This window comes from Panthera onca, chromosome A2, assembly GCF_046562875.1.
Source record: "Panthera onca isolate mPanOnc1 chromosome A2, mPanOnc1 haplotype 2, whole genome shotgun sequence".
In the NCBI taxonomy this organism is placed as follows: Eukaryota; Metazoa; Chordata; class Mammalia; order Carnivora; family Felidae; genus Panthera; species Panthera onca.
This window is the reverse complement of record NC_138340.1, coordinates 22,670,371-22,696,371: the sequence shown is the minus strand read 5'-3', so window position 1 is coordinate 22,696,371 and position 26,001 is coordinate 22,670,371. Positions and strand designations below refer to the sequence as shown.

The window sequence follows — 26,001 nt, the reverse complement described above, 5'->3', positions numbered from 1 at the left end:
AAAATCTTGTGTAGCAGGGAAGCAAAGACTGTCAGGGCCATGTCAAATGATGCCCTCGTGAAGAGGCTCTCCCAAGGCAAGGATCTGAGCTTCAAAAAGATGATAACTGTAACTAAGTGAAACTCAGAAAATATGTTTAGATCCATCTGTTCATGATAATACTAACAAAAAAGCACACAACCCATTGGTTCCCTTCCAAATACAATAGGGGAGAGATTCCCTACCTTGAACCTGGTGAACGAAAGCAAACAATCAAGGATTTCTCCTGCCTATCTTTACAAATTATACTGAACCAGAAATCAACAGAGGCAAGGAAACACTTCCTTATAGAAATATTCCAGCTAACAAATGAAAAATAAATGATACACCCAGAATATCACTGCTTTGCAATCCTAGAAGTGACGGATCTAGGCATCAGACACCAATAGCAGTGAATGACAAAGAGAGAGCGGTAGGTGCCATGTGCCTCCCAGCGAAACAGCACTCTGCCACTGCCCAGAGTCCTGCCAAGGAATTAGACTTGAGTCTGGTCAAACCTATCAACAGCAGCTGCCAATTAATTTACAGGAAATTCCAAGGACAGAAGAACAGGGTGAACTCCATTATGACTGAGCAATCAGCAAAATACAGTTAAATGGCCTGATTTTTAACTAATAAATTGTAAGGGAGGAAAAAAAAAACAACAAAGGGATGGAGGAGGAGATAGCAAACAGAGAGGAAACGAGTGAAACTATAGTGTGTCTGAGATGCACACTTGAGTGGCCAAACTGCAAAGAAACACAAGAAGGCAACAAAATGAGAGAATATCTCTGCCCTTAAGGTGTGGAGAGGATGACAAAAATAACTTAAAAAATACATAAATTCCCAAACCAATCAGGTTTATTTATAAAAAATTCCCTACCAGGTGACAATGACAATAGAGAAGCAAACCCCAAACTCATCATGACCACTCTCCTCTTTAAAAAGTATCCATTCTTGTGTTCCATTTCCATTTGGAGCACTGACAACAGGTGGGAGCATTGGTGACGGCTTCCATTTTCCAAAATCAGCATTCACTCCTGGTTAACAGTGGTAGGGGAATGAGAGAAAACAGTGTAAACCCACAGAAGAAGGCTTTCTGAATAGATGCTGTTTCTTAAACTCTGTATTATGCTGAGTAACAATTCCATTATATAGAGTATCAAAAGTTGGCCGATGAAATCCATGCCCCAGGCCAATTGCCACATCACCAGAGTGGGAAGCAATCCAACATACCAGGCTCTAGATGAAGGATGGGAAGGAAGGCCTGGCCTAAGGTCAAAGGCCCTAGCCTTCAAACAGAAGCCAACCTTAGAACCAAAAATCTATTTTCTCTCTGGTTCAGCACAAGCTACCTTTTAAGTCCCCAAAGGAAGGATCATTCACTCACTCACACACACACACACGCATGCATGCACGCACGCACACACACACACACACACATTCTCAATCATTAAAACAAACATACAAACAAAAATCCTGTGTTCTTTGACAATCCAGCCACCTGTAGGCTATGACCATAGAATTTATTGTTCAAATGAGGACACCATTAAGCTTGATAGGGAGTGACATTAATAATTATGCCAGACAACTGGTATAAACTGGCATTGTCCTGGACAAATCAGGACAAAAAGATTACCTTAGGTATGACCCACCCAACAAATTTTAAAGTGCTCATATGTCACCTAAATCCTTCCAGATTTCTAGTTTCAGCCTTTATACAAAAGGTAAAAGTATGTAATTACCAAACTATCAATGGATCCCCAAAGGTAGGAAGAAGATCATTTTAAGAGGTACTTGGACAAATATATACTGTTTATCTTATTAGTCAAATATTTCAATGTGAATTGAATAATGTATAGATAGCATCTTAAACATATGATTTCAAATATTTTATTGCTTACAATGAAACTAAAGTCTTCAAAATGTCCACTGATTTAAATTAAGAATGACTAGTAAATGCCTCTGCATGCTTTTTTTCTTCCTTCAGCCAATAAGTCAACAAGTCTTTGCTGAACCCTTACTATGAGTAGGGCATTATCCCAGATCCTGGGGCCACAGTGGTGACTCTGGTCTCTCTTCAGGGAACTTATCAGCCACTGAGTCTTTGCAACAATTGATGTTATGTTTAAAGCTAATGAGGCATATGATAGTTTGATTGACTCTGTTTTACAGTTAACAATTTTAACATAGTTTTATTCAACTAATATTTACCAGTCAGTTTAGTTTAAAGCCCAAGAGGAAATGTTCTTTTTTCACGATCACCTCCAACGTCTCGGCTGCTTCTGGTTCACCAGCTGCTCTCCCCAGGTCAAGATTCAGTGCTTTTCCCCACTCCCTGACTAAATCAGTCTTGCTCATCTATAGCAGGTGGGGCCACTTGACTCAACAGCTGAGCTAAGCTTACTCAAAGGACACCCAGTAGTTGTGCTCGGATGCCACGATTTCTCAGTTCCTCCCCAGTGCCTCCTAGGTTGAAAAGGACTGAGGGGACACTATTGGGCTCTGGGCAGCATGTGCTATAGAATTAGGTTGCTCTCCAGCAGAAGATGGGGAAGCACTGTCACCTGAATCTGTACCCCCTACACAAAGGAAGCAGATTTACTCATGTGCTGTATCTAAGACACACATGTCAAACATTACCAGTATCTTTTCCACACACTATTGTGGGCTGACTATATGTTATACGTGCCACACAGGTATACATCATGGATGTGCTAACCTCTGTGACCTTGGGGGAAAAAAATAGAAGAAACCAAAACTAGTATTGCACAATTTGGAAAGGACCTCCAGAAACATTCTAATTTCAGTATCTACAAATCCAGTAAGGAAGGCAAGGCAGGTATTGTTATCCAAACTCAACAGCTAAGGAAAAAGGTTTGGAAGGATCTGTGACTTGTCCAAACTCATGCTGGTAAAAAGTGGCCAAGTTGAGTCAGAACTCAAGAACTTTCTGTTTGGCTGTTTTTTGGGTTTTTTTTTTTTTTAAGTTTTATTTATTTTGAGAGTGAGAGACAGAGAAAGAACACAAGCAAGCGGAGGAGGGGCAGAGAGCGAGGGAGAGAGAGAATCCCAAGCAGGCCCCACAGTGTCAGCACAGAGCCTGACGTGGGGCTCGATCTCATGAACCATGAGATCATGACCTGAGCCGAAATTAAGGGTCAGACGTTTAAGTGACTGAGCCACCCAGGCGCCCCTCTGTTTGGATGTTTTAAGTCTGGAGTCTGGAGCCAGATAATAGGTGGCCGACTTTGGGCCCCAACCCCCCCAGGATTGTTTTATGTGTGTGCAGGAGGGGATGTTTTGTTTCTGTTTGACTGGTTCTCCCTTTTGATTCTAAGTAATCTTTTTTTGTTAAAAGTATCAAATGCTTCACTGACCTGAAGAATAAGTGTAATGAAAAAAAAATGCTATCATTTATGCAGAAACGTAAAAGACACTCAGTTCCTCATGCAATATGAACAGTCACCAACCCTAAAGTTTGTGAGCGCTGAAAATAATGAACCCGTGTGAACGTACAACAGACTAAATACTGAATATGATCAAGAGCACCCATTCCATTTTTGGCCAGATTTGTCTGGCATCAACCGGCGTTTTTCAAGCATCTAATGGCTCCCTTGGTCTTGAGTCTTCCCACACCATCCCCTGTCTCCCTAGGTAGTGAACCCAAGGTCTCTGCAGGCTTGGGTTTCCAGAACTCCACAAGAATGTGGGATAGAGGGGCAAGCACTGCTGAGCTAGAGAATCAATGAACCGGAGGCAGAAGGCACAGTCTTGAAGGATGTCTGGAATCAGAGGGCACCTGGTTTATGATGAGAAATTGGGACTCAGGCTAACTGTTGAAGCTGATGGCGATTCTCCTGTACCCCAATCTCTTCCGGCCTCTCTGTTGGTAGGAAGAGTTTTGTTTGGTTTGTTTTTTAAGTAGACTTCACCCCCAGCGAGGAACCCAACATGAGTCCCAACACTGGGCTTGAATTCATGTCCCTGACACAGAGGCCTGAGCTGAGATCAAGAGTTGGACGCCTGACTGAGCCACCCAGATGGCCCAGCAAGCGTATTTTCTACAGAGCACTTAAGCGTTTTGACAACAGGTAAAAGTTGCTTCACTGTCCATTGTATTCAAAACTTCCTCCTTGCCCTCAAAGCAACCAAAGCCAGCCACCACTGACCACACACTTACCATGTTCCAGGTCCTGCATAACAGCTTTCCCATGTTTTCTCTCACTTAATCCTCAAAGCAACTCTATTTCATAGGTACTCTTATCATATTTTGGATGGAGAAACTGAGGCCAAGGAAGTTAACATAACTTGCCCAAGATCACACAGTAAGCAAGTCTTGGAACTGCTAACCAGGTACCAGTACCCTCCATATTTGGAGCTGGGTGCATGTGTCCCCAGAAGCCAAACCCTTAATCACTGCCCCACACTGGCACCTTCTGTCACAGGAACTTGCTAGAAATTGCCAGCCTGCCATCCACTTTGTCCACCTCCCACTTCCAAAACAGCCACGAGACCAGCATACAGGTCACACACCAGCCCACGGTCCTGTGTGAAGTTTGAGTCAGGTGTGCCCAGCTTGGTCTCTGTGAGGCCCAATTTGGTCAGGCTCTGCTCTGCAGGCCATGTCTTCATCTTAAAGTTGCCCAAAAGCTCCTTGGTGATTAACAGCCTTTCTTAGACTGTGGACTCTGGAGTCAGGTGGCCGGGGTTTGAATCTCTGTTCCACAACTCAGGAGCTATGTGGGCTTGGGCAGCACATTTGGCTGCACTGTGCTCCTTCTTCTCCTCTCTAACACAGGTACTCATGCCAGCATAGGACCCATCGCTCAGTATACTAGGAGTTTTATATGAAGTTCTACTTCTCAAGCGCTTATGCTAGTGCCTAGCAAGGAGGAGGCCCTCAGCCATGGTCACCTGGACAATAGCCGTGTGCAAGTCAGCACTGAGATTTCTGGATAAATGTTTAGCTTCTTCTTAGAAACTGAATGTTGGGCAGCAAATAAAAGCAAAGATACAGAGTGACCCAAGGGGCTGTCTCTCAGCTATTGGACCCATTTGGCACTAGATTCAAGTGCCATTATGAGGTCACCTACAGGAAGCAGACCTGGATAAAAGAATAAAGACTCCCAACGTTATTTTTAGAAAGCTTTTCTCCAGGGACTTGGATGATAACAACTGGCACCAGGTCCTTATGTATTTTTTTTTCTTTGTACCAAGGTATTTCCAAGTATAACAGCACCTCCAAAGTTTCCAAGGGAAAAGCCAGTCTACTCTGTGCTGTGCTTCCTCCAAGCATCTCTTTACAGAGCCAACAGATGAGAAGAATTAAGAGCCTGAAATCAATGTATAGAATCCCATCAAGAACCATAAATCAGGTAAGTCAAATTCTTCCTCTGCTACTTCCTATCTCATCTTTACTGACTGGAGGGAAATGCATTGCTCAGCTGCTGATCCATATTCCTTGTACTTCACCTAATTAGCATTCTGAGTGGATGCTTCTCGCAAAGAAAATCATCCTGCAACTTCTGTCGTTCTGATTATGCTGAAGCAGCAGAGGGTTTTCAGTAACCGCCTTTGACAAGCATTATTATATCTGGTAATTACTGTTCTCTTGGGTAGGCTGGAACAAAACAGACTAGCTTATCGTGGCTGATCTTTTAACCTAAGCTGCTGAAGTTCTGACCTGCAACAACCAACCTACAGGATCTGCTAGCCCCCTTTCTGGCCCGTGTCTAGATTTTTTTTCACGCAAAAGAAAAAAAAATCCACCCAATATGATCATCACTAGTCAATTCTTTTCTCATATCTTGGTGGACTAAACATCCCAGATTCCCTCTTACATAAAGAGCCCCTTTAACATCTTGGACTGCTCCAGATAGCTCTGGCATAAATGCCAAAAGGATATTTTAGATTTAAAAATTAGAAATTAAGTTCCTTAACTATGTGTTCTATTCCCTATCCTATAAACGTTATTCCTGGCCTCAAATACTAGTCCACAGGTGTCATTTACACTGATTCTTATAGCAGCTGATGTTTAGTGGGACCTTCCCAAGGCCTAGCATAAGGTAAAATTGTTTTCTTCTACAAGCATTATCTGATTCTATTTCATAGAAACAATGTCGGTAGTTACTATGCTGGTATTGTATTTTCCCTATCCCTACTTTAATACTGAATGAAGGGAGGATTGGAGATTCAGATAACCTGCCCCAAATGCCACAAAAGTTTGCCTTCTTGAAGCCCTCGTTTTTACTCACTATACTCTATTACCTCCTTGCCATTATTCTGAGCAAGGCTCAGATTTTCTGCTTTTCAGGCAGATTTTCTACATTCTGAACCACGGCAGGCAGTGGAGCCACGCCTGTCCTTCCCACACCTCTTCAGCATACAGTGATTTTCCTTCTTCTGACCCAGCCCTTTGGACTTGGACTCCACGTTCAGCAATGAGAACCACAACACACATATCCTAAAGCTTTTTGGTTTTGGGGTTTTTTCGTTGTTATTTTTAAAATAATTTATTGTCAAATTGGCTAGTGTGTACAGAGTGCTCTTGGTTTGGGGGGTAGATTCCCATGGTTCATCGCTTCCATACAACACCCAGTGCTCATCCCAACAAGTGCCCTCCTCAATACCTATCACCATTTTCCCTCTCCCCCACCCCTCATCCACCCTCAGTCTGTTCTCTGTATTTAAGAGTCTCTTAGTTTGCCTCCCCTCCCTTTCTGTTTGTGACTATTGTTTCCCCTTCCCTTCCCCCATGGTCTTCTGTTAAGTTTCTCAAGATCCACATGAGTGAAAACACATGGTATCTGTCCTTCTCTGACTGACTTATTTCACTCAGCATAATACCTTCCAGTTCCATCCACATTGCTACAAATGCTTTTCTAGTGCAGCTACTGGGGCTGCTTCAGCATCCTTCGAGAATCTTATATTGTCAATGGACTTTGTCAGTGAGTTTATATCTCATCTGTCTGTCTGAATTACAAAATATCTAAAGGCTAGAGACATTAGGTTTCTTGCTGCACACCCTTCCTTTTGCAGAGTGGTTACTCCATAAATACCTACTAACTGACTTATTTCCCCACTTAACTCATGCAGTAACTGCATTCTTTCTTATAGGGTTGAAAGCAAAGCATCTAAAAAAATTCAACCCCTACTTTTTTCCTGTTCTTCAAGAACCTTTGAAAGGTGTTGACCACTCTCCAAGCCACGCCCTGCCCCAGAGCTAGGACTCAGCTGACTCAATGATTACTGTCCAATACTGCCTTGGGTCCTATATTTTGGTCACGGAGCCAGACACCCACTCCTTTTTACATATCAAATAATAATATTTTGACAAGCATTAGGAATAAGGACTGATAATGAATTTATAAGCGTCACAGCCCCAATATGTTTATGGTTCACAACAATAAACACATCTTTTGGTTTAGAAGTTGCTGAGAAATAAAATATTCAAGATGATCTAAAGACCTTAAATGGGCTTATGAGTGCTGTCGCTTACATTTTTGGTAAACAACACTATGGAGGCACAAGAAAATTAATTTCCTTGGGCCACAGGAAGAAAGATAGTTGATGTGAATCACTGTACCAGGTCCCAGTCGGACCCATCGTGGGCAGTTCAGATTGCAACAAGGAGGTAACAGCCTCATGTTTTGGTGTCAGTCTTCCCAACAGCTCTTGAAATAGTTTTGTTGTTTTTTTTTTTTTATTCATTTAGACTTAAGAATGAGAAAGAAAAGCAGGATATGTTTGCTTAATTGTATCCACTTCTCCACCAGGTACTGCCACATATAAAAACTGACACCACAAAAACTAGATGTCTTGATATTTACTGTTTTCTCCCCAATAATAAGAAGGTCTATGAAGACAAATGAAAATACCTTAGCAAATGCATCAATGTTTTCAGCTTTTTTTCTACTAAAGTAAGTCCACAATGTGGGGGTGCCATAAGAAAACAATTTGGGTTTTTTGCATAATCATTCGAGGTGATTTGCTCTACCTCCGGGTTCAGCAGCAATTTGCTTCCACCTCTTTAACATGCACGTATGACTGACAACTCACTAATGCCAATATAGGCGATTATGTGACTAAAATAAACCCCCCAAAGTTCTACAGAAGTTCAAGTATGCTATTTTAAAAATTATATATATATATATATATACACATATATATATATACACACATATATATATACACACACACACGTATATATATGGAGAAAATGATGAGGAAAATTTAATAGCATGTAAATTTTGCTACATGTGACTAGTTGTTATTCAAAAAAGAAAGAGACAAGTCTGATGAGTGCAAATAAGTTGAAAAAGAGTGTGGAATGGTGTTTTTTGAGTATACACCTAAAAGCACGGATCTCTCAGCATCAGGCTCAACAGACACTGCAAGAAGGTAGGTTTCATGAGAGTTTGGAGATGAGCCATACCACACACATTCTGAAAGACTCCCAAGGTGTATATCAGGAAAGTCAAGGCTCTGAAAAGGTGTGCAAGTAAAGAAACCTGCTTAATGTGGCTTAACTCTGTATTTCCTAACCCTATTTACACATGAAGCCATTTTTATTTTCTACAGAGTATATATTAAAATGTGTTGAACTCTTATGGCTTTGCAGGAATCCTGCAGTGGAAAGGGAAAAACGCTGGGAAATGCAGCCAAGGGGGGAGTGAACCAAAGCCAGCATGCTTTGCTGCAGCACATGCCAACAGCAGAAACACCCGGGTTTTCAATCAGAGTAAAAGATGTTGATGTAATAATTCCTGAGAGGCAAAAAAAAAAAAAAAAAAAGGCAATTAGAAAGTTGAATCCATTAAATGAAGTCTTGGTGGGTCAGCTGGTTTTCCTCTTTGTAACAGTCAAGTTCCAGAGATCCAGCTGCTTGGGTAAAGATTAATCTTTACCATGAAAATCTATAAAAATGCTTTTGACCTACATTTCATTTGTATAACTTGGATAAATCCAAACTTCTTGTATACCTTGATTAGCAGGAAATATAAAATATTGTAGATAAACAGCAACGGGGCCATCCCTGGGCAGATGTAGGTGGATTTAGGAAGTCAATGGGGCACCTTCACTCTCTTCTCTGAACCTTTTCTCCTCTCCAGATGTTCCAAGGTCCCGGTGAGCTCGGTTTCTCTCGCACAGCAAATCTTGTAAGCCCTTTCATGCCAGATGTGTTATGCCTTCAAGGGACATGAGCAGCTTGAAAGAGGTATGGTGATGTTTAATACAAGTTATTTAACATAATTAATTCTTCCAGGGGGAAACAGAGGTGTTGATAACAGATTTTTGCAAGGAAAGAAGTTCCTCTTACCCTTGAAATCAGATCAAAGTAGCCACTGGCAGCATCTACTGCCATTAAGCAGAATCACTCAGACTGTGTTAATGGAATATTTTTTGCACATTAAAAAAAAGAGAGAGAAAGTTATCAGCAACAAGAGTACTGCCATTTATAGGACAGCTAATGAGTACTGAGAACTGTGCTAAGTGCCTTACAGACACCATCCCCTTCATTTCATCCTTGAAACGTCAATGATATGGTGTTACCATGATATTCATTCCATTGAGGAGGAAACCAAGGTTTAGAACCGCTTGTGCAAAAATCCCTTGGCTAGTATACTTCAGGGCTGGATTTGAATCCAGCAACAGTGTGGCTCAGCCACTATGTTGTACAGCCTGCTTGGTTTGGCCCACTTGGAACAATGGTCTTTCATATGAGGTTTGAATTATTTTAAGTGTCACCCAGTTGGTCCTGGCAAGAAGTTTCCACATCCCTGACAATTTCCATGCAGAGTCGAGCTAGGTTTTTTAAGCCATCCCTCAACCTTCATCTAAGGAACATATAGTGGCCTGTTGACTTGGCATCTGATCTTCAATCAAAAGTGACAATAAACCAGGGTTTAGCTTAATGGGTATTTTTCAATAAACTTTTTATCTTAGAATAGTTTTGGATTATAGAATGCTAAGATAGTACAGAGTTCCTATACATTCCCTGCCCAGTTTCTCCTATTGCTATTCACTTATACAACCATGACATATGTGTCACAACTAATGAACCAATATACATATATTATTATTAACTAAAATCCACACTTGATTCGGATTTCCTTAGTTTTTACCTAATGTCCTTTTTCTGGTCCAGGATCTCATCTAGGATATAACATCACATTTACTCATCGTCTCCTTGGGTTCCTCTTGGCTGTGACAGTCTCTCTTAGACTTTCGTTGTTTTGATGACCGTGGCAGTTTTATAGAGTACTGGTCAGGCATTTTGTAGAATGTTATTCTGATGGGATTTTTCTGATGTCTATCTCATGGTCAGGCTGGTGTTATGGGAAGAGTCGTTGCTATCGCTTCACGTGACTTATCACTGTTGATGCCCACCTTGATTATCTGGCTGAGGTGGTGGTGACCAAGTTTCTCCACTGAAAAGTTATTCTTTCTTTCCTCCCTGTCTACACTGTACTCTTGGAAGGAAGTCACTATGTATAGCTCACATGTGAGGAATGAAGTTATGTTCCACCTCCCTGAGGGCAGAGTAGCTACATACATTACTCTGAATTCTTCTACATGGGAGACTGGTCTCTCCCGCCATTCATACATATCATTTATTTACTTTACTTTTACTTTATCTTATCTTTTAGATTGCAATCCAGTACTGCTTTATTTTGTTACTCAAACTATTCCAGTGTGGCCACTGGGAGCTCTTTCAGTTGACTCCTGTGTGTCTTTGGCATATACTCGCCACTGTGTTTTTATGTTTGTGTTTTGAGCACTTGCTCATTACTTTCTGACAGTGCAAATTCTCCAGGCTCATCGTATGAATTCCCTGCCACAGTCCAAGAATCTTCTATTTCTCCGAGAAGCCCCGGTTCCTTTTATTGGGAAACAGTATTGGAAGCCAAGACCTGGTAGAATAGATATTTTTTTTTTATGTTCAAAGAAACCTGCTCAGTTTTATTTTTCCCAATGGTCAACCCATCCTTAATCTTCTAAATAGAACCAATCCCTGTCTACACAGCTATACAAGACAACAGAAAACAAACTGTATGATAATCAGACAATTTAAATCCTCCATTCCTAATGATTACCAACTTTTCTTTGAGCTGAGAAGGGATCCAGATCTCCTCCTTAGATTAGATTGTCAAGTAGCCCGCCAGGTCCAAATTGCTCATTTTCTCAATGCTATGAGAATTTGGTCCCAAAGAATAAACATTCCCACACTCTTTCAGAAAACAGAGCACAAAGAGCCACTGCCCTTAATCAGTGCTGTATCATTTCATGTTTCCAAAGATGCAGAAGGCCACAGAGGCCAAAATGGCAAGGCAGCCTCTTGAAAAATACGCACTCGGGACACATCCACCTATGGTGTCTCCAGGCTCTGTGCCTTTGGATAAGCTGATCCTGTGGCCAACAATGCCTTTCCCTACCCTCTGTGTACAGCTCACCCTTGTCTAATGGGTAACCTCTTATACACTGTCCACAGCCTTTAAATGATCATTCTGTGCCTCCTAGTTACTGGCTCCCTTTATCAACCACCCATTCCACACTGGATTGGGCTGGCCTAGGAACTGGGACCTGGGATATATAAGAGCAAATGCTAACAGGGCACCTGGGTGGCTCAGTTGGTTAAGCCTCTGACCAGCTCAGGTCATGATCTCACAGTTCATGAGTTTGAGCCCCACATCTGGCTCCACATTGACAGGGATTCTCTCTCCCTCTCTCCCCCTGCCCTTCCCTGATTTGTGCTCTCTAAATAAATAGATAGATAGATAGATAGATAGATAGTGAATAAATTTAAAACAAAGAGTAAAATGCTCACAGACTAAGGTCCTGTTCTCAGATTTGACATTCCATGGGGATGTGTGGGGCAACAGAAAAATGGCAGGTGGTCTTAAGTGTTAAGGAGAAAATTGGAGCAAATGAAAGGACACCCAATCTCCATTCTAATGCCTCATCAGAGAACCTTCCTGAACACACCCCCACCACTCTCCCTCGCCTTAACCTACTGCATTTGTCTTTCTAGCACTATCCAATCATTCACTAGGTTGAGTGTCATGATGTTGAGTGGAACTGTTTGACTGACAGCTCCTGGGGAGCAGAGATGGTGGTTAGGTTTATCTTATCAGTCCAGCATTGTGCGGAGAGCCAGCATCCAGAGAGGATCAGACTGACTCCAAGGCAAACTGATTGGCATGAGACTTTGCAAACAATGAGGGCATGGACTGCAACACGGCTCTGTACCCTAATTACATAACTTGAAGTCTGCATCTTGTGCTATCGTAAATCAAAATGCCCATGTGTTCTACATCTGCATTCCAAAAAATAAGCTATTCAGTATTAAGAAAAGATTTATGTAGAGCCACACAGGGAAAAATCCAAAAAAACTGATGTGAAAAGAACAGACCTTGAGCGCAAGGCAGGGTGGGGGAATATGTTCGGTGCGGGGGTGGGGGTCAGAGATTGCCCGACTATGATATTTCTAGAAAGGAAGCTCTTTTGGCCAAAACAAAGAACAAAAATCCTCATGCAATTCATCACTTGTGACATGTTTCCTCCTGGGCTTAAAAATTCACCTCATAGTATTGCTAGAAAAATTAAGAAAGATTATGTGTGTATGACTCTAAGCCCAGGACGCAGCTCCTAGTAATCCTGCACTAAGTGGTACTGATACAAGAACAGTGACAACTAGCACACTCTCATATGTACTACCACTCAATTTGCTAAACCCTCTTATGCACAAACTCATTTAATGCTCAAAGTAACCCTATGAACCAGGTGCTATCACCATCTCCCTATAGCTGAAAACCCCAAGCTCCAAGTGATTTGGTAACTTTTCCAAGAGCATGAAATAAGCAAATGGCTGACCCAGAATTGGAACCTTCTAACTGACTCCGTAGCTGAGCTCTTCATGTCAGAACAAACACATGCATCGTGTCTGTGTGTGTGTGTCAATACATATACATATCTATATTAATATCAATATCAATATTTATATAGACGTTATGTGTTATATATACACACACATACACATATTTACAAAGCTGAGGCCACCCCCACCACAGCACAGAGGAGGTCACTCCTGTGAAACATGTCTATGCTTCACATGAGTCTATAACATCCGATGCTGTGCTCGAGTACCAAGGCAGTGGACCCAAGAGACGGGCGCTGTCATGCCATGTAGGAACAAGGAACCCCAGGTGTGCCAAGGACAAGGGGTCAACATCCAGGGCAACAGCTTTGGCACTGCTACCTGAGTTCATGTGAATTCCCCTCCCACCCCACCCTAGGACCACTCCTTCCATTCATCATACAGCTTCTTGACATTAGGCAGCTGTCTCTATAGAAAGAAATGTAACAAATATATCTCCATAACCATGAAACCTATAACCTTGCGCTTGACAAAATCACGTACTATTCACTGTAATACCTGTGAAAAACATTCATTCATTCATTCATTCATTCATTCAACAAATGTTATGGAACCATTAGTACATGCCAGGCACTTTATTACACACTGGAAATATATGGGTGAACAAACTGGACAGAAATCCCTTTCAGCTCCAGGATAGCATTCTAGTAGCATCTAAAAGAATTCTTACAACACAGCTACATATTAGTTACATATATGTGCAAAAAGGCTAGCCCAGTACAAGGCCTGCTTCTCTTGCAGATGCTTACCAACACACTAACAAACTGCTTTAGATTTCTCAAGGAGTGCTGACAGTCCCCACTTCAGAGGGCTCCCTATCTTTACCCTGAAAAAGGTTGAAACAAGTAACACAGCCCGTCTCACAAATGGTGGATCTATGGTTCCACGTGGTTGGCTATCAGAGGGAGGACCAGAGGCAGGCTTTTTAATCTGACGTAAGAACTTCTTCCGCTTAACCAAGATGCTGCATTTCAACAAATGGTTAACACCCTTACAAACACGCAGATATTTGGGCATCTATGACATTCCAGCCAAATTAGAGACCTACGCCCCTGACCAGCGAGCATTCCCCCTTGTCACGTCAGTGTGGTAGCACCCTAAAGACATCACATGAAACCACTGACCACCGAGCCCTGGTTTATGCATTGGTGGAGTGGATATTGTTTGTAGACCGCAACCTGTGGCCAACACACTCAGGCAGAATCCAGAAGTGGAGTCTATCCAAGTCACCATGTGTCCCCATCACCATCTATCATGTTTACCAGAGCTGGGTATCTTTTGGCAAGAGATTCAATTTATGCAATTAAAAAGAAGCTTGGAAATTTTAGATCATTTAATTAATCTTTATGTATTTTGTCCTATTAAGCAGTAGAGAAAATGTTTACCGCTCAATGGAATGAATTAGCATTTATAATTCCTCCTCCTGCCAAGAGATGTATCTACATCTATCTGTATAAAATATTGTTGAAATAAAAATGTCAAATCTGGATTCTCTGGCAAGATAGAAGGAATTTTATAAGACTGTGGAGGTGACATGTGGCCTGAATAATCTCTCATACAAATTTATTGCCTTTCTTGAGCTGTAAGTGTAACATGCTTAATGAAGCCCCACATTTTCAACCTGTCTCCCCCAGAGTCCGGCAGACTTTGCCTTTAGAATCTCCTGTGTCTAGCTGTGGCTCAGAAACTATTTACATGCTACGATGAGTTTTTCATTCATAGATCATAGGATATACTCTTCAAAAATCACCTGCAAAAATTATTATGCCTTTTCAGAAATTAACAACCCTCACAATTTACCAATTTAAACATGTATCAGCTTAGTTAATTCTTACAAGAACTGAGAAACATCTTCTTGAATACAAGTAAGGTACATCAGTGTCTCAGTCAGAAATCCACTATAAATTGGGTGGCAGAAACCAGAGATTGCTTACTTTTTCTCACAGTTTGGCCAACATCAAGGTGCCAGCATGTTCAGTGTCTGGCAAGAGCCTTCATCCTAATTTGCAAAGGCCACCATCCTGTCATATCCTCACTGCAGAGAGAGGATGAGCTGGCTTCCTGGTTCCTTTCTACAAGGATTCCACCCTCATGACCCTCAACTAAACCTAATCACCTCCCAGAGGCCCCAAATACTATCACACTGGGAGTTAGGGCTTCAACACACGAATTTGGAAAAGAGGACACAAAATTAAGTCCAGGGGCACCTGGGTGGCTCAGTCGGTTAAGTGTCCAACTTCGGCTCAGGTCATGATCTTGCAGTTCATGAGTTCAAGTCCCATGTCAGGCTCTGTGCTGACAGCTCAGAGCCTGGAGTCTGCTTCGGATTCTGTGTCTCCCTCTCTGTCTGCCCCTTCCCCATTCATGTTCTGTCTGTCTCTCTCTCAAAAAATAAGCATTTAAAACAAATTAAATCCACAGCAGTCAGAAAGGAGGATTTCACAGACTCTTGGATCTTCATCTTTTGGGGAGCCCAAAGAAGGGACCAATAAATACTACACTGGCAAGAACGGAGGGAAAAAAATGAAATCTGGCATAATTTCCCTACAATATAACTATACTATCTTTTAAACTCATGTTTGTTTTTAGGAGCAGAAACTGGGAACACTAATAGGTTAAAAATACTTTAAACCACAAGGCAAAGGAAACAATTAAACCATCTTACAGTCAGCCCTGTGAGTAGGCCTGATTTTTTCTTCTTATTTGATCACATGTAAAATAATTTTTTTTTTTTTTTTTATGGGGCACCTGGGTGGCTCAGTCGGTTAAGCATCCGACTTCAGCTCAGGTCATGATCTCATGGTTTGTGGGTTCAAGCCCCGCGTTGGGCTCTGTGCTGTCAGCTCAGAGCCTGGAGCCTGCTTCAGATTCTGTATCTCCCTCTGTTCTCCGTGCCTCCCCCACTCATACTCTGTCTCTCTCTCTCAAAAAGAAAAATAAAATAGGGGCACCTGTTTGGCTCAGTCGGTTGAGCGTATGACTTCAGCTCAGGTCATGATCTCACAGTCCGTGAGTTTAAGCCCCGCGTTGGGCTCTGTGCTGACAGCTCAGAGCCTGGAGCCTGCTTCACATTCTTGTCTCTCTCTCTCTCTGCCCCTCCCCTACTCATGCTTTGTCTCTCTCTGTCTCAAAAATAGATTAAAAAAAAAAAAAAAAAAACAAAAGAAAAAGAAAATAAACAAACATTAAAAAAATAATTTTTTTTTTGCTTAAAATTAAACTTACCTTTGACAAAGCTTCCAGCTTGTGTAATATTTCACCATGATTGGAGTGCCTTCTACAAGGCACTTATAGAAGCGTCATATGTTGAAGTGGCAAAGAATGGATGACAAGAAGTTACATCAGGATAAAAAGGGAAGGGAGGTACCTGTAATCTTCGGCCATCCAAATGATTAAAATTTCCCTCTCCACCGAAACAAGCACTTTGAACAAGGTAGAACAAAATGAATCCCAGAACAGTAAATTTGGTGCATTATAGGAAAAGCTTGCCAAGGCAGCTGGTACTCAGGAGGAAAACTGGCATTTTTATAACTGGGTTCCTGCCATATGAACACAACAAAGCATAAGAAGAAGAAAAAAAAAAAAAAAAAAAACAGAAACGAATCCAGCCAACTCCATAGCCTTCAGATTTCCTTAACTTATCGATAACTTTCAAATCCTGAAAATCACTAGCCCTTCAGGCCTTACAAATACCCGGTAAAACAGAATCATGTTATGGAACAAAAGGCCCACAAAAAAAAAAGAGAGAAAGAGGATCAAGTCTCCCCAGACTGGCCGCTGGCAGCAGTGTTAGCCCAAGAAATGTCTGATTCACTCCTGATGTTTCAACACAGCACGAAGAAAGGTCTGGCATGTTGGGAGCAACACACAGCCCTGGAGGTGCCTGAGACACACAAATCTTCAGGTGCACGTGGCCTCTAAAAAGATCTCAAGGTATTCAAAAAAATAAAATAAAGTGAGCTCCTTGTAGAAAGAAGAGCAGCTAAGCCCCATATTGCTGTATCAATACACTCCTGGCATATCCGAAACCCATATATGAAAACTCAAACTGAAAACCCAGATTCCGCTCACGACAGCATATGCACAATGCCACACCTCTGCTCCCCGGCTGCGAAACAGTGATTCTGCCATCTCTCAATCCAGATGATGAGGATACCGTCTGGTCACCACCGTGAACACCTTAGTAAAAATTGGTAGGGACCTGCTGAGAGCAACAGTGGGGGCAGGATAAAATTGCAGGTCAAATAGATCACAGGTCCTCAGGGTTCCAACTTCAAGGTCTGAATTCCATGTGTGAAATAAAAGGACTTGAACTAAGTCTCAAATCCTTATGAACTTGCTAAAGAGATCACCGCTACACTGTGGCCACCTCCTCAAGACAGGGCCCGGGTTCTCACCAAGGCATCTGGTCAGAGTCAATAAATATTAGTTCAATCTCTTTAACACCATCTAGTGGTGCCCTGGGCTAGGTGATCGACGTACATGATGCCTGATTCTCAAGGCAAGTATTATCCCACAGTACAGATGATGAAATGAAAACCCACAGAAATCAGATCTCTCCATAACATCACACCCAGTTAAATGGCAGGGCTAGGTTTTAAACCCAAGGCTTCTGTAGCCCCATCCTGGTAAGGAAACCAAACGGGAGATCCGTTAAAGCTCAAAATGTAGAACTTTGAACAGGTCTCCATTTTTTAATCTATAAAATCAGGAGAACAGACCCAAACTCTTTGTGCCCTGGAAGTTCTGAAAGTGCACTATTCTACTGTCCCTGGTGTCTGAGCTACAAGGTAGAAACACAGTCTCAACAAAGGTCGCATGATATCCTCCAAATTGCATGAATTTCGAATCAAAATAAAAGCAGAACCACAAAGAGCTCCTGGAACAAAGTTGGACTAAGAGCATGTAAGTCAAAAAAAAAAAGAGCATGCAAGTCAGTTCCACCTCATCCAAGCTTTGCTGGCTCAGAAAAACAACTTCTTTTAAGACTGGTGACGGCGGGGCACCTGACTCTTGATTTTGGCTCAGGTCATGATCTCATGGTTCATGCGATTGAGCCCCACATCCAGCTCTGCACTGACAGCACGGAACCTGCTTGGGATTCTCTCTCTCCCTCCCTCACTGCTCCACCCCAGCTCACGCAAGCTTGCTCCCTCAAAAAAACAAACAAACAAACATTAAAAAAAAAAAAAAAGATCAGAGAATGTAAGTAGGAGGGCAGTAGCTGAACTGTTTGGCTTTTTGTTTCTTCCTCTTGTAAAACTCTGTGTAGCAAAGGCTGAGAGAACTTAACAGAGATTTGCGTGTAAAGGACAGATCAAAATCAGCATACCATAGCTCAGAAGGCTGGACTGAGATCTGGACCACCATCTGCCAAAGCTGAGGCAGAACTGACAGTCTGAACCTAATTAGATTGACTGCCTGATGAAACAACTAAAAAAGTCAACATTTCCATAGGATTCTAACTAGACCCAGTGCTTTTACAACATAACATTCTGAACATCCAAGATACAATCTGAAATTCCTTGAGGAAAAGTATAATCAACAGATGCCAACCCCAAGATGCTTCAGACATGAGAACTATCAAGCAGAGACTTTAAAAGAGCCATTAAAACTACAGTTCAGGGGCACTTGGATGGCTCAGTCGGTTAAGTGTCTGACTTTGGCTCAGGTCATGATCTCACAGTTCATGGATTCACAGTTCATGGATCTCATGGCTCATGGGTTCAAGCCCCTCATCAGGCTCTGCTCGGACAGCTCAGAGCCTGGAGCCTATTTTGGATTCTGTGTCTCCCTTTCTGTCTCTGTCCCTTCCCTGCTTGTGTTCTCTTTCAAAAAAATAAATAAGCTTAAAAACAAAACAAAACAAAACAAAACAAAACAAAACAAAACAAAACAGTTCATGAGCACCTGGGTGACTCAGTTAAGCATCTGACTTTGGCTCAGGTCATGATCTCACAGTTCATGGATTCAAGCTTTGCATCAGGCTGACCATGCAGAGCCTGCTTTGGATCCTTTGTCTGCCTCTCTCTCTGCCCCTCCCCCACTTGTGAGCACACGCACGCACACACTCTCTCTCTCTCAAAAAAAAAAATTTTTAAAGAACTACCGTTCATGAAGTGAAGGAAAAGACAGTTGAAATAAATAGAATGAGAACATTCAGAGAACACGCAAGAGAACAATAAAAAACCAAATGAAAATTTAGACACTTACAAAAACAACATCTTAAATGAAAACTCACTGGATGGGCTCCATAACAGAATGGAGACGACAGAGGAAAGAATAAGTAAACATGAAAAGAGAAAAATTACCTACTATGAAATAGAAAGATTGGGAAAAAATAAACAAAGCTTCAGGAACCATTAGGACGATATCCAAAGGTCACTGGAGTGCCAAAAAGCTAGGAGAAAGAGATCTGGGCAGGAAAATATGGCAAAAAAAATAACTGTCAAATTTGTTCAGAGACATAAGTTTACAGATTCAAGAAGCCCAGAGATTTAGAAACAGGATAAACTCAAAGAAGACCACACCTGGACACAGCATAATCAGATGGCAGAAAACAAAAAGAAAACACTCTCAAAAGCAACAGAAGAAAAATGACACATTACATAAAGAAAGAAATGGTGTGAATCACCACAAATTTCTCATCATATCCAATGACTCTCATTAGAAATTATGGCGACCAGAAAACAGTAGAACAACATCTTTTAAATGCTGAAAGATAAGAACTGCCAAGGTGCCTGGGTGGCTCAGTCGGTTGAGAGTCCAGGTCCTCATTTTGGCTCAGGTCATGTTCCCAGGGTCGTGGGATCAAGCCTCATGTCAAGCTCTGTGCTGAGTGTGGAGCCTGTTTGAGATTCTCTCTCTCTCCCTCTGCCCCTCTCCGCAGGTCATGCTCTCACTCGCTCTCGCTCTCTCTCTCTCCCTCTAAAATAAAAAACGAATGGTCACCCCAGAATTTTATATCCACTGAAACATCCTTCAAGGATAAAGGCAAAAATAAGACATTGGCAAATGAAGGAGAAATGAATTTGTCACCAGTAGATCTTCTCTACAGGAAAAGCCAAAGAAAGTTCTTCAAGCCAAAGGTTAAATGTTAATAGAGAAAAACCTGTGTCTTCAGGCAAAAGGGAAGAGCAAGAGAAATGGTTAAAAAAAAAAAAAAACAACTGATCAAATGCAACAGATTGCGTTTCCTAGTTTTAAATACTCTAAAATACATTTGACTGAAGCAAAAATGGTAACATTGCCTGTTGGGGTTTTCAGTGCATGTAAGTATACTACATATGACAACTACAAAGACCAGGAAGAAAGAGGCTGATACAATTGCAAGCTTTCTACATTTTACATGAAATGATACAACAGTCACATTAAGTGGACTATGAAAGGTGACGTGGTTGCTTTGGGAATTAGAAAATGCAAGAAGGAGAGAATAAATGAATCAATTAGTAAGAAAAAGTTTTCTTCTAGAATTATAAACTGCTTCATATGCCAGTAGCATAGCTTTACAAAATATGTTGCTGGAAAAAAACTCATAAAAACTAGCCTATAATATGTCCATTTAACAATTAACCATATTTTAGTGGATTTCAATTTAGATTAACTCTCATACAGGTGTATATGTTTCAAACAACCCCAAATATAACTCTCAATGAAACTAGACTACCAAGTTAGAAGCTCGAAAGTACAATGGTACCATACAAAAATACTCAATTGTGAGAGAGGTTGAATCTACCAACTTTAAACACATACAGGAGAATAAACTACAGTCATAAGAAGTTCTCCTTACCCAAACTGGAAACTAAATCATTAATGGAATTTTTATTCACCACTGTACCATTCTCAAGATCCTAACATCTTAATATTCTAACATTTTAATATTTAAGATTTAATATTTTAATATTTAATCTAACATCCTAACATTTTAATATTCTAGACTGTGTGCCCCAGGAAGGCAGGGATTCACTGATTTCTGTCTGTATATCCCCAGCACCCAGCAAAATGCCTGCCACGTGGTAGGTACTGCAAAAGAGCATTCAAAATGAAGTAAACATTGCTAAGAATCAATCAAAATAGAGTCCAAAGGACACTGAGGAAGTAATTTCTCAGGACAGTAAACTTGTGACTTCGGTCAACTGCAGCCTATTGGTTGCAACTCAACCACCACCTGGAAGACATCCTTCCACTTCGCACTAGCATAGGGATGAAGGAACACTTGGTAGCTAAAGAACCAACTGTGTCTTAATCACTTTAAACTCTGCCAGCACCAACCATAATCCTTTCAGAACAACTTCTGTATCTGTGCCGTTTTTGCCTTTATAAGTCTGCACCCCCCACCCTCACTTGGAGCAGGTCAGCTCTGTGTCTCCCCAACTACAATCCCCAAGACCTCAAATAAAATCTTTAGTTGCTTTACAGCCTCGTTGTCTTGATTGCACTACTAATATTGGCAGGATGAATTGAAGAACACTTTTTGGAAGGGTGCAGAATGAAACGCATAAGTGTACTTAAAGCACTCCACCTGGTGCCCAGCATAGGGCGGGTGGATAATGTTGGCTGGCTGAAAGGCAAACTCTTCCTCACCTCCATCTTCTCCTGTCTCCACTCTTACCTAAAGCCTCTTGTCCACAGGGCCAGCATGTGTGGCCTAGCTGGGCCTCTAAGCCTCTCAGCCAGGAAGGGGCCAGGGTACAACAGGAAAGACAAGAAGTGGACGCCCACACACCTGGGCCCTCAGCCTTGTCCTCCAACGAAAGAGCCCTTTTGGACTCAGTTGTCCCATCTTAGAGTGGCTTGATTTTCTAAGCCAATCATCTGCCATTTTTTAAGGCTGCCTAAGTATCAGACCTTTTGTAAATTTGTAATATTTTGGTCAACCTTCATTTTTAAAGACATTCTTAAGAAACTTATCTATAAAGGGAATATTAGAAAATAATCACACATCTAATTAATGAGGCTTTCCTGAGAACCTAACTGATAAGAGTAATTGTGCCCCAAACATGGTAGCAATCTGTGCAACAAAAATACCGACTCTATCAGAGCACTGACTGAAAACAAAGATGGAAGAAATATTCAGAGCAGTCACCAAGAAACAAGTAACCAAATGTTGACATAAAAGGGGAAAACTGTAATTCTATAGTATTTTAGAAAGACCATTGTACAAAACTTCTTGATCAAAAAGTTGCTTGAAATCCCATTAGAAAAGAGAATAGCAAATACAATTTTAGAGATTCAAAAGGCACAGCTAGGGGCGCCTGGGTGGCGCAGTCGGTTAAGCGTCCGACTTCAGCCAGGTCATGATCTCGCGGTCCGTGAGTTCGAGCCCCGCGTCAGGCTCTGGGCTGATGGCTCGGAGCCTGGAGCCTGTTTCCGATTCTGTGTCTCCCTCTCTCTCTGCCCCTCCCCCGTTCATGCTCTGTCCCTCTCTGTCCCAAAAATAAATAAAAAACATTGAAAAAAAAATTAAAAAAAAAAAAAAAAAAAAAACAAAAGGCACAGCTAGCATGATAAAATGCCAAGTACAAAAAGAGGTTTCAGGTTTTTTTAGAATGTTTACAAGAATCTTTCAGTAAGGAGAGAGAGTTTTATTGAAAAAGAATAATTAATTAATTACCCCACCTTGTCAGGATGCTTCAAGATGTGCCCTATTCTATCAGGTTCTGGTGATTACTAAGGATCTTATAATCACCAAGTTTTTAGCAGGACTGTACACATCTATGAAAGTCAAAACACTGGGAGGGACACTGACAGTCCCTTAACATTGGGACATACAAGAAATAGGTCCAATATGAAGGGAGGAAGTCATTTATTTAAGGACAGCAAATATTGAATGTTTCCTTTATATGAAAAAAGGGGGACTGTAATGCCAGCTAGGAATGAGCATAAATCCTCCAGATTCCTTTGAAGAAAGGAAAACCCAAAGGGCACATGGTTTACTTTTCAAACCTATAGAGTTCAAACAGGTATAAATAACGGTCTCCACACCAAGATCTCCATAATGCTTCTGAGGCATCCATATCCACCTCCCCATACGTGAGACAATTATCCATAGAAAAGTGGGCAAGGTGTCCCAGAAAACAGGAATCTTAGACCAAATGGAGTAGGTGGAAGTCAACGGCATGCTGATAAATGTTTGATATCCAGCTCTCTGGGACAAAGAATGGAAAGAGGTGGGGTGGAAAGCCCTGAATTATAACATTTGCCAATATCTATGGTGTAAATATTCTACCCTGGCCAACTTCAAGCTACCAACATGAAGTCACTGAACATAAAATTGGGAACTGACACATACAATGGGCCCTTGAGAACTGGTATCAGCACAAAGTAGAATGGGTAAGAGGGAGACAAGGCAGTCACAGGGGTCTTTCATATGCAGGGCATAGAGATCTACAGGTAAGTACTGGTTACTGACTGACTATGGAAGGCATTATAATGGCCCGAAGAGATATCCACATCCTAATTCCAGAACCATGTAATTACCTTACATGGCAAAAGAGATTCTGCAGACATGATTAAATTAATGATCCTGAGGTGGGAAAATTATGTAGTCACAGGGTCCTTAAGGGGAGGAAGAGATATCATAGAGAAGGAGATATGACAGAGGTTGGCTTGTGCCGTGGAAGGGAGCCATGAGCCAAGGATAACCTCTGGGAGTTAAAAAAGGCAAGGAACAGATACTCCCCAGATCCTTCAACAGGAACATAGCTCTGCAAACACCTTGATTTGAGCCCTATAACATCTATTTCTTTAACATTTATTTATTTTTAGAGAGAGAGCATGTGCATGCATGGGAGGGGCAGAGAGAGAGAGAGAGAGAGAGAGAGAGAGAGAGAGAATCCCAAGCAGGCTCCACACTGTCAGCACAGAGCCCAACATGGGGCTCAATCCCCCGAATCATGAAATCATGGCATGAACCAAAATCAAGAGTCAGATGCTTAACGGACTCAGCCACCCAGGCACCCTATAACATCTCTCATTGATTTCTGAGCTCTAGAACATAAAATAAAAAATGTGTATTATTTAAAGCAACTAGGTTTGTGATTCCTTGTTACAGCAGCATTAAGAAACGAATACACTGGGGCGCCTGGGTGGCGCAGTCGGTTAAGCGTCCGACTTCAGCCGGGTCACAATCTCACAGTCTGTGAGTTCGAGCCCCGCGTCGGGCTCTGGGCTGATGGCTCGGAGCCTGGAGCCTGTTTCCGATTCTGTGTCTCCCTCTCTCTCTGCCCCTCCCCCGTTCATGCTCTGTCTCTCTCTGTCCCAAAAATAAATTTAAAAAAACGTTGAAAAAAAAAAAAAAAATTAAAAAAAAAAAAAAGAAACGAATACACTGATTAAACCCCAGGCTCATAAAAATGGAGGTGGAAAATAATATGCTAACATTAGGGACAAATAAAAACTATAAGACAGAAGTCACAAAATACAGCCTTTCACCTCACCCCGGGTCAAATCAGACGTGCAACTAAAAACCAGCTTTCCATAGCAGGAAATTTCATGTTTTAAAAAAATCTGATTTTTTTTTCAGGCTTGTCTGAGAAAACCAGGGCATCTGACCCCACAGGCCCCACACATCAGCCGAGGGGAGGTGCAGCTGCCCAGGGCATGTGCCAAGCTCCCTGCACACTGCCCTCCTCAACAAGGCATGGCCGGTCTGATCCCTGGGGTATGAAAGTGGGAAACCCCTGCTCTAAACTGAGCTTGGCTGGAGCGTAAAGAGGGCAGATATGAGGGGACAGTCCCACACAACGGGAGGGTGGTCTCTCATTGCCCTCAACCTTTCTACTCTTTCCATGCCCGCCCACCCTGCGTGGGTTGGAATTCCAAAGAAGGGAGGAGATGACTCTCATCTCCATCCCCCCATTTCTCCCTGGAGCCTAGGTTGGTTTCCTGGGACTGCTGTGACAAATTACCACAAACCAGTGGCTCAAAACAAGACATCGATTCTCTCAGAGTTCTGAGAAATCAAAATGTCAGTAGGGCCACATTCCCTCCAAAGGCTCTCGAGGAGAATCCATTCCTTGCCTCCTCCAGCTTCTGGTGGCTGCTGGTATTTCTTGGCTCTGTCTTCACCTCCTCCCCTCCTTGGGGAGTCTATACCTTCCTTTGTCTCTCTTTTGTAAAATGACATTTAGAGCCCACTCGAATAATCCAGGGTAATCTCCTCATGTCAAAATCCTTAACTACACCTGCCAAGACCCTTTTTTCTAAATAAAAAGCATACAAATTCCAGCAATTAAGACTTGGTGTCTTCGGTGGCCATTATTCAACCTGCTTCAGTGTCCATCAGCTCCCTAGCCCAGGAGCCCAGGGCAGGGTAGGGGGCAGCAAAGACAGAGCCAGGGGAAGGAAGTCTGCCACTGACAGAGGCTGCCAATATGAGGAGTGGGGGAGACTCAGGAGCTAGGAGACCCCGCCTCCCTCTTAGTCACTGCCCTGCTGGAAAATCCTCTGGCTGCTTTCCCATGGCACCAGAAATAAAACCCTGCCTCCCTCTCAGACCCCAGGGCTGCCCCCTTCCCCTTGCCTCACCCACCACTCCAGCCAGTCTGTCTCCTCTTACTCCCCAGCAGGGTGGGCTCCCCCTCCTCTCAAACCCAGCCAGGACCTCCTTAGAAAGGCCGTTCCCAACCCCCTACTCAGCATCATGGCTGTCTGATCTGCCCTTCTTTATGGCACTTGTCACTACCTGGAATTGCTCATCTTGTTCTACTTTGTTCTTATTTGTCTCCCTCCACCAAACAGAAGCTCCAGGAAACCAGGGAACCTTGCCCAGCTAGATCTTGCAGCATCCTCCAAGCCCACAGAGCAGGTGCTCCAAATAATCAAAGCTAAATAAATGGTTTCCGCAATTCACACCACTATGATGATTTCAAGTCCTGCCTGGGTACTGCTGTCTTCCACCTGGGCTTATTTTTGACAAAAATAAAATAGTTAATACATTATTCCTGGGTTTCCTTCAAATGTGCTCAGTTAAATCACTCATGTTAAAAAGCTTTTCTAACCAGACAATTAATGGTGCTGCCTTCCAGCTGGAGTACAAGAAG

At 42.2% G+C, this 26,001-nt stretch overlaps 1 protein-coding gene and 1 long non-coding RNA gene across 3 annotated transcripts in view; one reads left to right on the top strand and one right to left on the bottom strand.

Moving 5' to 3' along the window:
* The window catches only part of CACNA2D3 (calcium voltage-gated channel auxiliary subunit alpha2delta 3), an 860,086-nt gene that overhangs the window by 744,100 nt on the left and 89,985 nt on the right, over window positions 1-26,001 (bottom strand). The window lies entirely within an intron of this gene.
* Window positions 5,183-25,816, top strand: LOC132678661 (uncharacterized). 2 transcript variants are annotated; one of them, XR_009609699.3, is made up of 3 exons: window positions 5,183-5,396; window positions 9,132-9,238; window positions 25,700-25,816. It is a non-coding gene; the product is annotated as an uncharacterized LOC132678661 (long non-coding RNA). The 2 variants fall into 2 exon arrangements; XR_009609698.3 differs by lacking the exon at window positions 25,700-25,816 and adding an exon at window positions 15,548-15,628.